We start from the raw sequence: 19,655 nt of genomic DNA on the forward strand, positions 1-19,655 counted from the left end.
GTGCGAGTAACAATTCTGTGGCCCTAAGTAACAGTTCTGTGGCCCTCAGTAACAATTCTGTGTCCCTGAGTAACAATTCTGTGGCCCTAAGTAACGGTTCTGTGGCCCTCAGTAACAATTCTGTGTCCCTGTGTAACAATTCTGTGTCTGTGCGAGTAACAATTCTGTGGCCCTAAGTAACGGTTCTGTGGCCCTCAGTAACAATTCTGTGTCCCTGAGTAACAATTCTGTGTCTGTGCGAGTAACAATTCTGTGGCCCTAAGTAACAGTTCTGTGGCCCTCAGTAACAATTCTGTGTCCCTGAGTAACAATTCTGTGGCCCTAAGTAACGGTTCTGTGGCTCTCAGTAACAATTCTGTGTCCCTGTGTAACAATTCTGTGTCTGTGCGAGTAACAATTCTGTGGCCCTAAGTAACAGTTCTGTGGCCCTCAGTAACAGTTCTGTGTCCCTGAGTAACAATTCTGTGTCTGTGCGAGTAACAATTCTGTGGCCCTAAGTAACAGTTCTGTGGCCCTCAGTAACAATTCTGTGTCCCTGAGTAACAATTCTGTGGCCCTAAGTAACGGTTCTGTGGCTCTCAGTAACAATTCTGTGTCCCTGTGTAACAATTCTGTGTCTGTGCGAGTAACAATTCTGTGGCCCTAAGTAACAGTTCTGTGGCCCTCAGTAACAGTTCTGTGTCCCTGAGTAACAATTCTGTGTCTGTGCGAGTAACAATTCTGTGGCCCTAAGTAACAGTTCTGTGGCGCTCAGTAACAATTCTGTGTCCCTGAGTAACAATTCTGTGGCCCTAAGTAACGGTTCTGTGGCCCTCAGTAACAATTCTGTGTCCCTGTGTAACAATTCTGTGTCTGTGCGAGTAACAATTCTGTGGCCCTAATTAACGTTTCTGTGGCCCTCAGTAACAATTCTGTGTCCCTGAGTAACAATTCTGTGTCTGTGCGAGTAACAATTCTGTGGCCCTAAGTAACAGTTCTGTGGCCCTCAGTAACAATTCTGTGTCTGTCCCTGAGTAACAATTCTGTGGCCCTAACTAAAGTTTCTGTGGCCCTAAGTAACAGTTCTGTGGCCCTCAGTAACAATTCTGTGTCTGTCCCTGAGTAACAATTCTGTGGCCCTAACTAAAGTTTCTGTGGCCCTAAGTAACAATTCTCTGGCACTCAGTAACAATTCTGTCTGTCCCTGAGTAACAATTCTGTGGCCCTAATAACGTTTCTGTGGCCCTAAGTAACAGTTCTGTGGCCCTCAGTAACAATTCTGTGTCTGTCCCTGAGTAACAATTCTGTGGCCCTAACTAAAGTTTCTGTGGCCCTAAGTAACAATTCTCTGGCACTCAGTAACAATTCTGTCCTTCCCTGAGTAACAATTCTGTGGCCCTAATAACGTTTCTGTGGCCCTAAGTAACAATTCTCTGGCACTCAGTAACAATTCTGTCTGTCCCTGAGTAAGAATTCTGTGGCCCTAACTAGCGTTTCTTTGTCCCTAAGTAACGATTCTGTGGCCCTCACTAACAATTCTGTGTCCCTGAGTAATGGTTCTCTGTCCCTAAGTAACGTTTCTCTGTCCCCAAGTATCGTTTCTGTGGCCCTAACTCTGTCCCTAATACAGAGCGGTCTGCCTCTGTTCAATGACTGCAGGCAAATGAAGAATTCCAAAATGGCCGCTATTTATAGCTCGACCATTACACAGTGCTGGCTGGCTGGCTGCTGATTGGCTGATGCGATCACATGTCATTGAGGAATGCATTATGGGTCAGCGCGCCTTCCCAGACATCCCCGCACCGTCGCCGCACATGTCCGCCGCCATTTTCGGAAAAATTTCGATTCGCGCTTCCGAAGTAGGCTATTTTTCGGATTCGGCGCGAATCGAAATTTTTCCGATATTCGACTCGAATTCCACTTCGGCTACTTCGATTCGCTCATCTCTAGTGTTCAACATCAACAGGTTTATTTCTTGTGACAGTATATTTTTCACTTACCTGTTGATGTGTCCTTGTAACAAACAATATGAGGGGAGGACCACATGTAAACTTTCCAAGTGAATTGGGGAAGATATAATAGATACAAAGAGTGGGTTTCAGAAACATAGTGTTTTAGACTGAAACATAATAAGGACCCATCCCTTTTAAGATTTTACGTTATAGACAGAGGTGTAAAACACTGGAGAAACTAAATGCATACATTTATTAGATTCACTTACACCTAGAGGTCTTAACATTGATTATAGACCTCAATTTCTTCCTTACAAATTTCTATAAAGCCTATAAGTATTTTTAATATTAGTATTATTTTTAATTTTTTACATTTAATATTTTTTATATCTTTGCTTTAAATTTATACATTCATTTTCAATTTTATTGGGCCCTTCTGGATTTGTAAGGGTACGTGTTATCTGGTTGATGATTTGGTTATGTAAATTGCGTGTTATGGTTTTATATTGTTGTTTTCCTTATGATCCACACACTGGAAACAGCAATAGTGACTAATTAGTAATAGGGGGTGTTAACCAATCAGTGAGTAGAGGGTGGTATAAATTCTAGTTAGAAAATGGCGGCTCCGTGGCTTCAATGTGATGCAATAATCAGCTCCTGTGAGTTGTCATATCTGGTTTCTGTGACGTCCCATCCGGGTTTTGATCTTCCACGCAGAGGAATGCACGCGGATCCTGGGAGGGACCAGAACTTGTGCCTTGGATGTTTCCATTTGTGCTGATTGTGGGCACAAAGAAATGTGAGTGCATTATACGATTTTTTTTTATACATTTTATTTATGAATAAACTTGCTACACTATAAGACATTTCTCTCTGGTTGGTGGCATGTATTTAATCAGAGGGGGAGGTTCTAGCAAGTGGATAAGGAGGAGATAATACAGATGGCCATGATGCTTGGATGAATATTTACATTACAAAGTGCTTTTTGACCTTTAGTCAAAAAGAGATTTGTAATGTAAATAGTTACATTACCTTACCTTTAGTTGGTGAGTGAGTATTTTTTACAGTGTGGATCTTGGTGGCACTGACACAGGATTTACTTGAGAAACATGGAAGATATATTGCATGGTGGAGCATTGGACTTTCTTTAGAGACTTTTATATACATTTATATGCTTTATATCTGTATCTAACTATGGATATGATTATGTTTTAATTTTGTAGTGCCTATATTCCCTTATTGTTTAGATTTATTGATGATTTGTTTGATTTATCACTATAGGAGAGCAACTTCATGTTTAGAGGGATATTTGGGTATGGGGGGTTGGCACCCTTCATAAAATAATCAACATTAATGCCTTAAGATAACAATACCAATAAGATAACTTCCAGGTCCAATGTTATTTTCCCATTTTTCTCAGTTATTGTTGCATAATCTGACCAGGATATATTTTCTATAGTGAGAGACCAAAAGTATGTATAGTCCTTTTCAGAACCATGTTGGCATCTCCAGATTTCATAGAGATCTTGTAAGACAGTGTTCGTGAGTTGGTAAGTTTCTTAGATTTAGTAATGGAACCAATTTCAGGGTCTCCCATTGTATTAACATCTCCTTTTAAATTTAGACTTCTTGCTGGAGTTTGTGCTTTTTGTAGCATACTGTAGATAGGGTAAACAGTATGTCATTCAGTTTACATAGCAATATAAGGTATCTTTCATGAGAATTTGATATATGATGTATGTATTTGAACTTAATAGCATTGTTAATTACTCTAATGACTTCAGATTTTATCTTAGTTGTATTGACATAAAAAGAAATGGAAAGTCTTTATGCTAAAAAATTAGATTCTTGCACAAATAACATATCTCCCTTCAATTAAGCGATCACCTTTAAACCTGCCAGTCACATATTTGGTGCATGTTTGCGCATGCATATTATGGATTAATTTCAATGCATGCCGTTATGCCATTGTGGTTGCGCTGTTCAATTTCTTCTCTAGTTGCATTTTAAGATGTCTGGTCAGTCTCATGGTGAGGCTTGGTTGAGGAGTTGGTCTCTTTTCCTGCTTCTGATTTCTGATTGTTATTCAGCTCTATGCATAGCGTGATGAGAAAACATGATGTCCATGTACCGAAAGATGCCATTTATGATGAAACGCATAGGAAGAAGCCTTTGTTTGTGATGTCATCATGTTTTTGATATCTGGAATCTGCCAGCCCTTTTTTCAGGACTGGTTGCAACAAGCATATGTGTTTGCTTTTATTAATGTTATAACTATAATATATGCTTTTAATAAATGAGAAGAGTTTGGGCGGCCCTGTGACCAGAGCTTGGCTATTTTCGAGGCTTATTTTGACTACTCTGTAATAGGCGGTCAAAAACATCTGCTTTGCAGGAGTAAGCTGTGTGTGGTGGAGACACACGTTAGTGATATGTATGAAAACACTTGCTGAAGATTTACACTGTTTGCACCATGCAGTCAATCAGAGTTATAGTGTTTGGACTGTTGTACATCTGATATGGTGGACTTTTGTATATTTTTTGGACTTTCTCATTTTCATTATTTTATTTTGTTGTTTCTTTGTTTGCACATATTCACTTTAAATGTGTATTTGTTGGCATTCTTGCAGCTATATTTCATTGCAGCTCCAGTGTAGTCATGTTTTTTGTTATTTCATTCATTTCAGTTGGCTGCTATACCCTTGGGAAATGCAGGAAAAGAATTCCCCAATTCTTTTTTTAAATCTCACCACACTGAATCACATAGTGCTGCAGCACCATGCAGTTTAGCGCACTCAAAAATGCTCTGCAGTTAACAATGCATGGGGTGCCATAAAGAATTAAAGACACTTCCACACATCTGCTAAAGTGTAGTGTGTTCATCTGTGAGTCAGGAACATGTGTGATTTTGCATACATTCCCCACCTGCAGATATTGCAACTTAGTCCAAAGCAGCGCACACAATTCAGTTTTTCCAGTTGAACTAGCGGGTGGAATGAAAAAAAACTGACTCGATTCCCCTCATCCACATACTTAATATGGATGGGGAATCCTCCCCTTTGATCTGTATTCTGACAGCAGGGAGGTGAATCCCTAGTCTTTCCTGTGAACTGATCACAGTCCCTTGTCTTGCTCCAGTGCTCTTGCTTAGCATGGCTGTGAGTGGCAGTAGAATCAGGGGAAGACTACTCACCAGATGATCTTTTTTGGTTATCATTGTTAAAGGAGCGCTGAGTGTATGCAGAATGCAGGCTAGTAGGAGACTACCTGGATAACAGAGAGTGTTATAGTTGTGATGCTGCACCATCTTGGAAACCTGGCATGAGAAAAAGTGGAGAAAAAGTCTGTTTGTTGTAGCAGAAGAGACTTTGTTTTTTTACATTTGCACATCTTTGTTTTTGTTTTTTTTTTTAATTAAAATATTTATTACATTTTTCAGATAAATACATATCACATTTATAATCTCATAAAACCAACTCATAACTTTTATTTAATTCTATTCTCCTTTTCCCACTCACTCCCCTCTTCCCTCCCCCCCCCCCCCCCCGTCACCACCTCTACCATATTTTCACCACTTCTAGTTAGAAATAAGGGAGATATACTTGCTATACTCTCTACCCACTTCTATTCAACTTTAACTTAAACTCCTCCCACTTGCCCCATCTCAGGTAATATGGTCCCATCTTATCTTCTTGCATGTGGATAATTTTTTCCATCCTACTGATTTGTTCAACTCTCTCCATCCAGTCCCCCTCCCTTGGCACCTCTACTTTCTGCCAGAACTTGGGTATTAACCCTTTTGCTGCATTTAGATAATACCAAATACCCTTCTCCTTATATTTGTTCACAGAGTACTCTGTACAATGAAAGAGACAAGTCTCTGGATCCAAACCAACCTCAATTTCAGTTATCCTCCTAATTAAATTCACTATCTCCTTCCAGAACACTTGAATTTTTGGACACCCCCACCATACATGATACACCGTGCCATCTCTCCACATCCTCTCCAACACCACCGCAACTTCTCACCACTCATCTTATTTTCCACTTCCGTTGTAATATGCCACCTTGTCAAACACTTATAATTCATTTTCACCTCTCTCATGGATATATTTTCGTGAATTAATCTAAATATTTTCCTCTGTTTTTCCTCATCAATTTCCACTCCCAAATCTCTTTCCCAATTAACTATATACATTGGCTTTGAATTTGTGTCTAAATCAGTGAGAATTTTATATATCTTTGCTATTCCGTGTCTCCCATCTCCCCTTGATTCAAGCAATTTCTCAAACAGGTTCCACTCTTTTTCTAGATCTTAGGGGTTTTGGGAGATTCCTAACAAAGTGCTTCAATTGGTGATATCTCCATTCATCTATCTTCGTGAAAACTTCTCCACCCTCCTTCTCCAAATCCTTAAGTGATTACAATTCCCCCTCCACCATTATATCTCTCAACTGGGCATTTTCCTTCTTAATCCATTTTCCCACAATCTTCTCCCGCCCTGGGGGAAAAAATTTTGTGTTCCTCAATGGCATTAATTGTGAGTTAAACTCCCATCCCAATTGTTTGTGCATTACATCCCAAACTCTCAAAACATTCAAAGTGTACAAACTATTGCTATCCTCTAATTCTCTATATTGTGCTGGAACCCATACAACTTCCCTCAATATCCTTCCACTCAGTGTATTTTCAATTTTAACCCAACTTTTCCCATCAGTGTTGTGTGTCCAATCAAATATTCTTGACAAAATTACTGCTTTATAGTATCATTTAAAGTCTGGCACTCCCATGCCCCCCCGCTCTTTAGTTCTACTTAAAACTTCACAAGATATTCTAGGTTTTTTATTCCTCCATATAAATCTTGTTATCATTTTTTTAATTATCTTAAAATAAGCCTCAGGGAGTTTGATGGGGACCATTTGGAATTTATATAGGATTTTAGGCATAATTATCATTTTTTCAAGTTTATACGTCCTAACCAAGTCGGGACTCCTCCTCCCAGTTTCCTTAATTCTAGCCTTATCTTGTTTAGTAATGCAATATAATTTAATTTATATAAATTCTGATATGATGTCGTGAGTTTTATTCCTAAATACTTTAACTCTTGTTCGTAACTTTTTTTCCATTTGAAGGGAAATTCTCTTTGTAAGTTTTCCCTTTCACTATTTGAGAGACTAATATTCAATATCTCCGTCTTAGTTATATTGATTTTCAGGTTTGATATTTCCCCATATTCCCTCAAGCACTTCATTAAATTTGGGAGTGTTATCCTGGGATTCCCCACATAAAACAAGAGATCATCAGCAAATGCAGCCACCTTGTGTTCTCTATCTCCTATCTGAATACCCTTAATGTCCACATTCATCCTAAATGTAGCTAGTAGAGACTCCAAGGACAAGACATACAATAATGGAGACAACAGGCACCCCTGTCTTGTACCATTTGACATCTCTAAAGGTTCAGACCTCTCGCCATTTACCATAATTACTGCGGAAAGCCCACTATATAACTTTCTTATCCACTCTCTCATCCTAACACCTATCCCCAGGGCTTCTAAAGTATCCATCATGAAGCCCCAGCTAACTCTATCAAATGCCTTTTCCGCGTCAATCGACAGCACCACTGCCGGGTTCTTCCCTTTTCTACTATTTTGAATAAGCAACAGGGTTTTCAATCCGTTATCCCTGCCCTCTCTTCCTGGAACAAATCCCACCTGATCTTCATGGATCCAAGCAGGCATCAACTCCTTCAACCTGTTTGCCAAAACCTTTGCATATAACTCTGTATCCGTATTCAACAGTGAAATAGGTCTATTACTTGTACACTGGGATTCATCCTTTCCTTCTTTATGAATCAGTACCACATGAACTTGTAGGGATTCCCTCCTCATCTCCATCTCTCCCCCCAAAGCATTCATATATATCTTCAATCTAGGTATCAACAATTCATTATATTTTTTATAATATTTCACTGTGTAACCATCTGGTCCTGGACTTTTCCCAGACTTAGAGCTTTTTAATGCTACTTTTATTTCTTCATGTGTAATCTCTGAGTCTAGAAACTCCATATGTACTTCATTAAGTTTTGGCAAACCTGCATTTTTTAAATATGTCTCTCTTTTCTCTCTTTTTAACTCTCCTGGCTTATTTATAGTATCATGTGCGGTGATATTATACAGCTTACTATAATATTCACTGAACACCTTAACGATATCTTTAGTTGAATACATCATTTCTCCTTTGGGGTTTTTTATTTTTTCAATATAATTCCTATTCTTCTTTTTCCTCAGATTTCTCATTAAATACTTTCCTGGTTTCTCTCACCATTTATATCTTTCACTTAGGACTTTATTAAAAACTCTTCTTTTTTCCTCTTCCATCAATAACTCTAATTCCTCTTTCTTTTTTTTAATTTTCTCATTTATCTCTTTTGTTGTTCTATTCTTATGTATCTGTTCAAGCTCTAATAGTTCCTTTAAAAGTCCCTTCATTCTCTCTCTCCTTTCTTTTTTCTTTCTAGCCCCAATCGCAATGAGTATGCCTCTTATGTGAGCCTTATGCGCCCCCCATACTGTAGCAATCGACACTTCTCCTGTATCATTCTCCTCAAAGAATCTCTTAATCTCTTCCTCTATCTTCCTATCGGTCTCTTGATATCGGTCTCCTGACTTCCACGTCAGACCTCCCGTCTTCCGCCTACCCCATCCTAATTTTATTGTGACAGGAGCATGATCTGAAATTAACCCAACTTCTATATTTACTTTAACCACAGATTCCAAAAGTCGATGTTCTATTAATATATAATCCAATCTCGAGTACATCCTGTGTGCATTTGAGAAGAAAGTATAATCTCTATCTTTCAAGTGCTTAATTCTCCAGGTATCTACCAATTGGCATTCCTGTATTGTTTTCTTCAATTGTCTCAAAGACCTACCTCCCTCTCTCTGCACATTAGAAGATGTATCCATCTGTGGGTCCATACAAACATTAAAATCTCCAGCCACTATCAAATACCCTTTTTTAAAATCCATCAACGTTTTTAAAATACTTTTCAAAAATATCTCTGGTTTCTTATTTGGACAGTAAATATTAGCTACGGTACACTCAATCTCTTGCAGTTTACCCCTTAAAAACAAAATCTTCCCTCCGGGTCTGTTTCTCTCCCCTCTAATTCAAATCTTTTATTCTTTGTGAACCCTATTGCTATTCCCTTTGCCCTCTTAATTGGGGAATCTGCATAGTACCATGTTGGGTAATACCTAGATTTCAGCCTAACTTTTGATTCTATTTCCAAGTGTGTCTCCTGCAAGAATACCACAGCTGATTCTCTATGCTGTAACTCCTTAAATAATCTAAATCTTTTCCCAGGACAGTTTAATCCATTTACATTATAAGTTATAAATTGAATTTCTTCCATCTTTCTACTGTTTTTTTCCATCTCTCTCCCCTCTTCTCTTTTCTTTTACTTTTATATCTCCTCCCTCCTTGCTAAGTGGTGACTTTACTAACGTTGTTTCAGGTCTATCCAGAATGGAGTTAAAAATTTAACAAACTGTTTCTCTCAATTCTTCTCCTTTAAATATTTCTGGGACTCCTCGTAATCTAAGGTTGTTTCTCCTATCCTTTTTTTCTTGTACTTCCATCTTATACAGCAATTATTTCTGAGTGTTCCCAATAGTAGCAATCCTTTTCCTAAATCTACAATGTTTTGGGTATGATTTTTAACTTTTTCCTCCGTTTCTTCCACTCTCGATGGCAGATGCCCCAAATCCTGTTGTATGGTTGTCATTTCTTGCTTTAAGGCTTTTTCCAGGTTTTTAAACATTATTGCCATTTCTCTTTTATTCGGTACTTTTAAATCATTTTTCAGGTCTTTCCTCTCTATGTTTTCTAACTTTTGTTGACTACTACTATTCAGGCCCAACGATAATCTAGGGCTGTTTTCCAGGCTGATTTCCATTTCCCCTTTATCATTTCCACCTTGAGACCTTTCTGGTGTCACATTCCCCTGGGACGTATATTTTTTAATCGTACCCGTATGGGACCCTTTAAGTTCACTTCCTTTGGCACTCTTATTCTTCATCCCTTCTGTACATTTATTTCTCTTTAATCACCCTGAGGGAGACTTTGGGTTATATATTAGGGTACCAGCCTTGGTCTGTTCTTTGTTAGTTAACCCTTCCTTGCCTCTTCTCTTCCCGAGCCAGTATCCTCTTTCTTCTTCCAGATATCTTAACATTCCCCCTGGGAATCCCCCTGCTCTCCTTTAAGGGATTTTTAAATATTTCTCACACAGTCCATGACACCATGAATTCATATTTTACTTATTGGCTTTGTGTAAATTCTCCTGTGAGCTGGCCCCAGACCACTGCTGTCCACCTCTCTCTCCTGGGATGTGTCTCAGGGGGGATTCCCACAGGGTCCCAGCAGTCCTCTGCCGTCTGCTGTTAGATATCCGACCGCTGCCTCCGCTGCTTCTGCTGCCCGGCAGGTTAGGGATTAAACCGGCTTCTTCCTCTCCTCTCTGAACACCGGCCGGCTTCTCCCCTTCCCAATGCTCCTTTGCGGCTGACCACGTGATCACGTCTCGTCACTCCGTCACCTCGGCAACCCCACCTCCGTCTCTCAGGTCGCCGGGGGATTGTCTCCTATGGATCGGGCCGACTACCACTCCTGCCCCTCTCCCTGTTCCAGCATCCCACATCCCAGGCTCGGCTGACTCAGGTAGGGCTCCACGCACCACTACATGAGGGTTCACGGGGTGGCGGCTATGGAGGTTTGCCGAAGAGCACTCACAGCGTGCTCTCCTGTGCCGCCATGCTCAGGCTCCGCCCCACCTCCCCTCCCCATTTGCACATCTTTGGATGTGCTGACAGTAGATGGTGAAGAGAGGCACAGCTTGGATGCTTGGTAACTTTGGTATTGTTGCTCAATGAGAGCAATAGAGCAGAGCCCAAGTACTATGTAGCCATTGAAGAAACCAACCAGCCATGCCCCCTTTCCAAAAATATTAGTGAATCGGAAGCACTGATGATTAACCAAGATTGCCCTACAGATTAAATCTTGGATGATAGTCATGACTGGAAAATATTTTGGCTTGGGTGGCTTGGTTTCTGCCCCTTGCAGTCTATTGCACAGTCTGTACTTCAGGGCCCAGAGTGGGGGGGGGGGGGGGTCAAACCACCAGTCAATCAGAAATCCCACAGTCCAAAAAAAGAATTCTGTGGGAAACAAGAGCAGAGTGACAAAGAATGAGTTTATCAACGTGCTGCTGATAAGTAATTAATACTTAAGTAAGTAATACTGTCCAGTCATAGTCTGGAGATCAGGACAGATAATATGTTGTAAAGTTATAAATAGAAAGAAACTCATGGGCTTTATAGGCACTACAACAAAAATTCATAAAATACAACGCTTTATTAAACATATACAGTACATACATATATATATAATCATTACAGAATATGACCTAACCCTGTAACATAAGAGAAAATCCATGCAGATTCACATACTATTGATAGACCCCACAATCTCATAGATATGCTGCATCTCGGCAATAACTAAAGGGGGTACTCTTTATATAGTGATGGTAATGGCTCAACATGTTTCCTGATGATATCGCTTCTTCAGGAGATATAAGAAGGTTTCTAAATAGGAAAAGGCTGTAAGGGTTTTGCAAACCATCCTCTAGATCAGTGGTTCTCAACCTGTGGAACCTCAGGACCCACATTTGTCTTGGTCATTAAGTTGTGACCCAAAAATAATTTAATTTCCGAATCATTATTACTTATTCCACAAAACAATTTGTGCAGTATTTTACAATGTATATGCACTTTTTAAACAGTAAATAAACGGCTTCCTTCCAAAATTGATAGTGGAGTAATCACAGCACTAGTGAAAATGAAAGTGCTGTTGCGGTAAAAACCCAATAAAATGAATTGAAACATATTAAGGTAATTAGAACTAATGGGAAAATGGGGGGTCTCAAAGTCTGGGGTGATGGTAGACTAAGCAACTCTGAGGTTGCATTCAGTGTTCATTCTGTCCCTTTTCAAGCCCTCCCCTTTCATGGTTTCCTTCAGTTCTTCCCTTTCATGCACACTTTCAGCCCCTCCCACCATCACCATCACTTTTCTAGCGGAGACATTCCCTGGCTTGTGTTGCTTTTCTTCCCTCCTGTGCAGCTGGCTGGCTGGAAAGAAGTGTAGTTATATGCCACTTTAACCCAGCGCTGCCGCAGAGGAAGAAGGAATGAGCACGAGGGACGTGGGTCCACTTTGTCAGTGCACCACCTTAGTGAGACCAGCTAGCCGCAATAATATAAATACAGTGGAGGAAATAAGTATTTGATCCCCTGTTGATTTTGAATGTTTGCCCACTCACAAAGAAATGATCAGTCTAAAAATCAAATGGTAGGTGTATTGTAACACTGAGAGACAGAATAGCAACACAAAATTGAAAAGAAATGCATGTCTAACAAATTATGCACTGAATTGCATGTTCATTAGGGAAATAAGTATTTGATCCCCTATCATTCAGCAGGATTTCTGGCCACCGGGTGTCTTTCATACAGGTAACAAGCTGAGATTAAAAGCAGTCCCTTAAAGGGAGCGCTGCTAATCTCATTTTGTTACCTGTATAAAAGACAGGAGCAATCAAACAATCATATTCCAAACTCTCCACCATGGCAAAGACCAAAGACCAAAGAGCTGTCCAAGGATGTTAGGGACAAGATTGTAGACCTACACAAAGCTGGACTGGGCTACCAAACTATCACCAAACAGCTTGGTGAGAAGGTTACAATAGTTGGTGCAAATTAACTTGCATTATACACTGTATATACTGTAGTGTAGTTGTGGTCCCAGCCATATTAACATTTGTATTAGTACGGCTGGCAGTTTTTAATAAGCTATGTTGTCAGAGCACTGGACTTTTTACTGGGTCATTAGAGAGGCCTGGGGGGCATTTGACCCATTTCCCAGTCCACTTTTGGGTCATGACCAATTACTTGAGAAACATGGCTCTAGATTCTGTTTATCCAACGGAGTTGCACACAGAATCAGGACAGCAAGAGGAAAAAAGGTTTTACCATCATTTTAGGGGTTTTAGGGGTACTTTACAGTTATGTTGGCTAAGTAGTTAGAATTTGTAATAGGAATTTTAGGAGGTTGTATTTTGTTTTTTAACATGTAAATTTATAAAAATATATAGCTGATGTTTGATCATCTTTGAGGTCAGGACAAGGTATATATACATATATATATATATACACATATATATATATATATTACACAAAATAGCAAGAGCGCTGACTCAATGTATGTTACATGACATGAAAAACATGCTTAAATAATAAACACATAACAATAAATAGTGAAATAAAGTCCAAAATGTGAAATCAAGTGAACAAAAATCTCTTCCACATCCAAAAGGTGGTAAGTGCTCTGTGCTCCCCGCCTGTGTGCCCCTCACTCACCAACTTTAATGGACTCTTATGGTGAAATAAGAGTCTTTCACGCTTTTGGTGGGGCATAGGAAGTCATGCTGGAGCTTGTAGTCCTCCTGATTAAATGCTGCTTGTCATTTCCTGTGATTCAGGTGTAGAGCACATAGATATATACATGTAAGGAATGAAGAGAGGCATCCAAAATAGGGTAATTCTGTTTATTAGTAAAAGCAGACACACTGGTATTCCATTCACATGTTTCCAGATACAATAGGCATGAATCTCCAAGTGTACAATAGTAGGTCACTAGTAATCTACAAAGCTCCTAAACTTAGTATCACCATGGCCGTGGCTGATGCATTTCGCCCCTCACACTGGGTGTCCTCTTAAGGCTATCTATTACTTTGTTTTGAGACAGTGCTATACTTTTTTTAAGCATATTTACTTAAAAGATTTCAATATATTTGCACTATGGAAAAAAGTGCAGCGCTAATGAACAATATATAGCATAGATGTGAGGCTGACCACAACCTCAAATAGACAAATAAAGTTTAAGGATAATAATGTCCAATTCTAATCAAATAAATTTGGTGACTTCGTTACTCCCAGTGAGGCACAAACCAGGTATCGTGCAGGAAATATAAGAAATGCGCACTCACCAGATGCGCAATATGAAAGCGCAATGATGTAAACCAGAGGTCCCCAGCAGTTATTTTATTCTGGTACATTTAATTTTGACGATTTTATTGTATATTTAATATTTACATGATATTATTTATTGTTATTTTTTATTTGTGTCCCAAACTTCGGGCAACTCACGGTTTTATCTCTGTTCGATTTTACATTTGGATGTATTAATTATTGCATATATTTTTGTTCGTGTCCCAAGCATTGAGCAGCTCACGGTCTTATTTTCAATCTTAATAATTATCACTGGTGCTTTCTTTGTGCTATTTTATTATGCACAAACACTGTCAGTAATGTTGATTTTAACATCACACAGTTATTAATTTTATTCTATCATTCCACACTGAGAAATACATTATACACTGTCCCATTATTACAGACTTATGGACCATAATGCCTGTGATGTTTGTGAGACTTAAGGAGAATGGGGCCCATTTGTAACACAGGCACCCTATACAACAGAGCCACACAGTTCGGTATTTAATTATGGGATAATGTCACATATTGAGTTGTATTCCCCCTTCATTAATTTCAGTCTCCGACTGCTTGGCTCTAAGAAAATGGTGCCCGGGACTGTTCGCGCATGCGCATTTAGCTATAGATGCGCTCGTGAATTTCTCTTTGCTTTGATTTTAATATCTTTTACAAGTAATCTTAACATATAGGACAGGCTCATGACCTTTTAATTGCAAAGATTATTGGTGCTGGTCATTCAGTGAGTGGTTTTGCACAGCTGCTCCTGGGCTCTGGGAAAATGGCGCTTGTCCTTTTCTGCGCATGCGCACTATGAATCAACACACTCGCGGACACTGAGCCATTACAAGGCTCAGCATTTTGGCAGAAATGTCAGACCCAGCTTTATTTCTGTAGGAGCATTGTCCCAACATGACCAACCAGATCATAATGCCTGTAAGCGCCCCCACGAACTGTTAGCTGCTTAATACTTGAGAGGGCTACAAGAAAATGGCGCCCAAATTTTCTGCACATGCTCAGTTCTTGCTGGTCATTCGCAAAATGGCGCCTGCTCATTTTGAAATGCCAAGCAGGGCTCAGCCTTTTGCCATATAACTGTCAGACCCAGCTTTATTGCTGTAAGAGTACTGTCCCAACATGACCAACCAGATCATAAAGCCTGAAAGCACCCCCACAAGCTGTTAGCTGCTTAATGCTTGAGAGGGCTACAAGAAAACTTTCTGCACATGCTCAGTTCTTGCCAGTCATCTGCAAAATGGCGCCTGCTCATTTTGAAATGCCAAGCATATCTATAAATAGCACAACACTGACGTCCAGGCTGCTATGGCATCACCCCTTTTGAGAATGCACTAGGTGGGCGAAACGCGTTAAGGAGGAGCCACACACGCCTGAGACATCACGCCACTGGATCAAGGAGGTCCGGTGGCCCCCATAATTATCCAGCTGGTTAGTGATTTGAACAGGTTTTGCTGTATACCTTGCATCTACTTTAGTTATTGGCGAAGGCCTCCAAGTTTTATGTATGTTCACTACTTTGATCCATTAATAAAGATTTGAGTTTTTGACCTACTACACTATGGCCATTATTCTCTGCTCCACGCTGAGCATTTAATCCCCCAGGATCCTGTGGTGACTACCCCCGAGGCCCAGAGGAGAGTGACTCATTTGTGCTGACCCCCACCGCAGCCTCCACCATAAGAAAAGACCTCTAAAGGTGCCAATACTGTGAGAAAGCCTGCCCAGTGTAAGCTGCACCTCCTATAGGACAAGAGGGGACCTCTGGTTTACATCATTGCGCTTTCATATCGCGCATCTGGTGAGTGCGCATTTCTTATATTTCCTGCACGATACCTGGTTTGTGCCTCACTGGGAGTAACAAAGTCACCAAATTTATTTGATTAGAATTGGACATTATTATCCTTAAACTTTATTTGTCTATTTGAGGTTGTGGTCAGCCTCAGATCTATGCTATATATTGTTCATTAGCGCTGCACTTTTTTCCATATTTGTATGTCTGAGAGGTTTTAAGGTTTCTTTTTAGTGTATCAGCTGCTCTTATTTTCATTGTTTTTAGCGCTCGCTGGACCACTTTTATTTTGTTAATATATTTGCACTGTTTATTGTTATCTTATCTTCTTTTTCCTCATGATTGTTGTTTAAATTCTCTATTATATACTCTGTGGTATTGTGTTCAAACTGTACATCTCTAACTGCCAAACTATACAAATTTAATGTTTCAATGTGTAACAAATGTGACATTTTTATATTTCTCCTAATCTTTGATTTACGATACCTGTGTTTACTGGGTAATTACAAATGAATTTCAATTGATTTGAAATAATGCAAAATTATTAGCTAACATAAATAGAAGAAAAAAATTGTATTTATTTACCAGTAACTGTAATGCAGTTGTTTTCTGTTGTATGTCCTTTAGTTTGTTTTCCATTAGAAATCTTTTAAATAACCAGCAATGCTCCTGGTATGCGAGAGAGTCAGTATGTAATTTATTTTGCTATAGTATTTCTTCTTCCAGTGAAAGTGTCTATAAAATTTTTAAAGGAAAGTAGGTTGCTAAAATGTACTTAATTTGCCATGATAGATTGAGTCCATGCTTCAGTGACTGTAATTGAATCTGTGACCTAGTTCTTTAGTAAAGAAGAAATAGTCTCTCGGGTTTTTTTTTTACAACCATCTTGTAATGAAATTCAAAACTGACTGTCAAAATGTCTGTACTTTTTAAACCAGTTGGTAATATTATTAGTCTACAATTTGTTACTTTTTAATTAATCTTAATAAATATTTTCATGGACAACATGCTAGCTGAAAATGTGAAGTGTTATGATAAAAGTCAAGCAAATAGCTCAGTTTATACATTGTGAAATGACTGTTTATGTTCTGCTGTTGCATTAGATATATGTTTATAATGCCTAACATTAACAATATTAACAATTGTCTGAATGTTTATTCATAATAGAATATTGCATAAATGTCTAGACCAACATCTATGGCAGATGTAATTGTTTTCATTTAAATAATTTGCTTGAGGAGCTGAGATGATATAATAGTATCAGTTTTTTTTACTGCTTAAGCGCCTATACAGGGATGCTTTAACCCTGGGCTTAGAGTAATATGAAAGTTACCATTGCTGACCTCTCTGAAAATATGCATTTATTTACAGTCATTAGTTCCATATAGAAAATCTTACAGTTTTTAAGGGAGCAAAATGTTCACTGGTCTGGATTCACATCATACAATTATAGTAGGAGAACTCTCAACAATCTGATCCAGCAGAAAGAGAAATCTAACATATACAAAAGGGGGAGTGTTTCTAAGTGAATCTCTCCGGCTTGTAGAAAACTTTATGTTGTTTGCATGTATGTGCTACAGCAGCCACCTAATTGAGTGAGGAGATTAATGCATAACAACATGAAGTTTTCTTTAAACCAGAAAGATACTCTTAAAACTGCTACACATTTTGTATTTTTAGATTAATCATTTACAGTGAAATTTAAAATATATAAATTTTCTTTCACAATTTCACAAACTGACAAATTACAGAGTGAGCGATTAGGATCAGTTAGGACTTTGCACTTGACTTCCTTCAACAAAATTGGCTTTTGTTTCAAAAGGTGGTATTTGGGGGGGTTTCATTCATTTTGGTGGTATATTCATTTTTATTTTATGTTGATATGGCTTTTCTGGGGGTAGGGGTGCTTAAAGGGGAACATTCACTTGTTGCTGTTCATCTGCACTTTAACCTGCCTTTTGTTCACAGCTTCTCTTCTGATTTGTTTAAAAGCCCCAGCCAGGAATCTGTGGCTTCAGTGCATTGGGGCCTACAATTGTCCTACTGCTGGCTAATTTTACCTTGTTATGTCATTAGTGGGCTCTTAATTCTTGAAGTAAAACACCTGCATGTGCTCTTTTTCTCTAGCAAATTTCAGCTAATTTTCCCTCGCTAAAAATGTCCTGCTGCTAGACAATTTTACCTTATTTACTGTATCAACTATGGTCTTTTAATTCCTAATGAGAGTGTGATAGAAATATGTTACAAGCAGAACTATTTTGCATCAGGGAGAACAAGCCCAACTACAGAGAGCTACTGGGCAATTTCTATTTGCCAGTTAGCTTATTACTGTTTGATGAAGAAGCATGCATTGCTGCTAAAACTACCTGGACAAAAAAACTTTTTTTCAAACTGAAATTGATCAGAATGGGTTGCTACTGGTGTATGCAAAAGAAAAAAATCAATTCCACAACTAAAAATATGTGTGGCCAAGACTGTCCAAGAAAATCATACTGTACCATAACACCATATAGCTTTAAGGCATCCCAGACATGTTACTTAAAGGATTTTTGTATTTTCATTGTTGCCCTTTAAGCAGCATAGATATACCTCTCCCCATCGCATGGAATTTGTAATTTATTTATTTATTTTGCATTGATATGTGTCCCTCGTGACAGTAGCCAGCTTTCCATGCCTTTTTAAAGTACTTTTCCTATTAGTCCTAAGAATAGCCTGAATTTAACAGTAATCATGCCTAAAGACTTCAATGAGATTCACCTCTAAATTTGGTTTTGACATATATCGAACAAGGTTCACTAAACCTTTCAAGAACCGAACCTGGGCAGATTCACCCATCATTACTGATAAAGAATTAAAGCTAGTGAATCAAGATGAATGACCAGGCAGACAATATAGTAGAGAGCACAGTAATGGCAGCTTGTCTATTCATGTATCTATTAACTTCACTGGTGTGAATCATCCCTATATTCAGCCTCCTCCTAATACTGATCAATCAGCCCAATCACTAATGAATCCTAATGTGAAACTCCCCATTAAATTTACCCATGAATTAAAGTTCCCACTCTCTACATAATAAAGCCTCCTGTACATTGGTGATTTGTGTAAATGCCCCTGCTACATTGGTGGTGAGTGCAGACGTTCATGTTAAATCTGTGGTCAATGTAGAATTCTTTATTATATCTATAGTGAGTAAAAAGGCCCCAATGTTCACTGTAAATGTCCTTATTACATTGGTGGTAACAGAAATGCCCATTATATTGGTGGTAACATAAATTCTACCATTACATTGGTGGACAGTGTAAATGCCCCTTTTTACGATGTTGGTCAATGTACAGCCTCCCATTACATTACATTGGTATGCAAGGGAGAACTCCCATTACATTGGCAGTCAGTGTAAATAGCCATTTATATGTAGGATCATGGTAAATGTCTCTGCTAATTGGTATTCAGAGTTGATACCCTGTAACATTGGTAGTCAGTATAAAACTGCTGGCCAGTGAATCCAGTACCCAGCACCAAAGGGCCTTTTCCTGCTCTCAGTTGTGGCTTGCTCAGGTTAGTCAGGGGACTGCAATCTAGGTATTGCCTTCAGCACAACATTTCCACCTCCCGGGTCTCTGGTGAAGACAAATAGGTATTTAGACTATGTCACTTGGCCCTTCTCAATGTTCTCACTGCTGCTGTCAGGAATGGACTCACCATTGGTGGTGGGACTCACCTGCCGTGTGGGCTTCAGTACCAGGGCTGGCCAGCAGGTGCTCTCAGCAGCCAGAAGCTCACTCCTGCAATCAAGTCATCACCTGAGGCTGATT

This window comes from Staurois parvus, unplaced genomic scaffold, assembly GCF_062004578.1.
Source record: "Staurois parvus isolate SC_StPar_1 unplaced genomic scaffold, SC_StPar_1.0 ptg000339l, whole genome shotgun sequence".
NCBI lineage: Eukaryota > Metazoa > Chordata > Amphibia > Anura > Ranidae > Staurois > Staurois parvus.